The sequence below is a fragment of the Odontomachus brunneus genome, unplaced genomic scaffold (genome assembly GCF_010583005.1).
Source record: "Odontomachus brunneus isolate Ranch 3 - 2012 unplaced genomic scaffold, Obru_v1 Obru_scaffold_318, whole genome shotgun sequence".
NCBI lineage: Eukaryota > Metazoa > Arthropoda > Insecta > Hymenoptera > Formicidae > Odontomachus > Odontomachus brunneus.
In genome coordinates, this window is record NW_022639768.1 from 176,344 (window position 1) to 176,655 (window position 312).

Sequence of the window (312 nt, forward strand, 5' to 3'; positions counted from 1 at the left end):
TTTGGCACGGATCCTCATCGAGCAATGCCTCCAATTCAGCGTCTTCGAAGATTTCTGGCCTTCCTTCACGCGGACGATCGTCGAAATCACCGTCTTTGAAGCGACGAAACCAATCACGGCACGTTGTTTCACTTAGAGCAGCATCTCCGTAAACTTTTTGAAGCTTTCGATGCGCTTCAGCCGCCATTTTCTTCGAATGAAATAAGAAAATCAACACTTCCCGCAAATGACGATTATTTGGCACAAAATCAGACATTTTCACACAACCAAAAGTATATGACGCCAAAACAAAATCACTAACGTGTCAAAGCG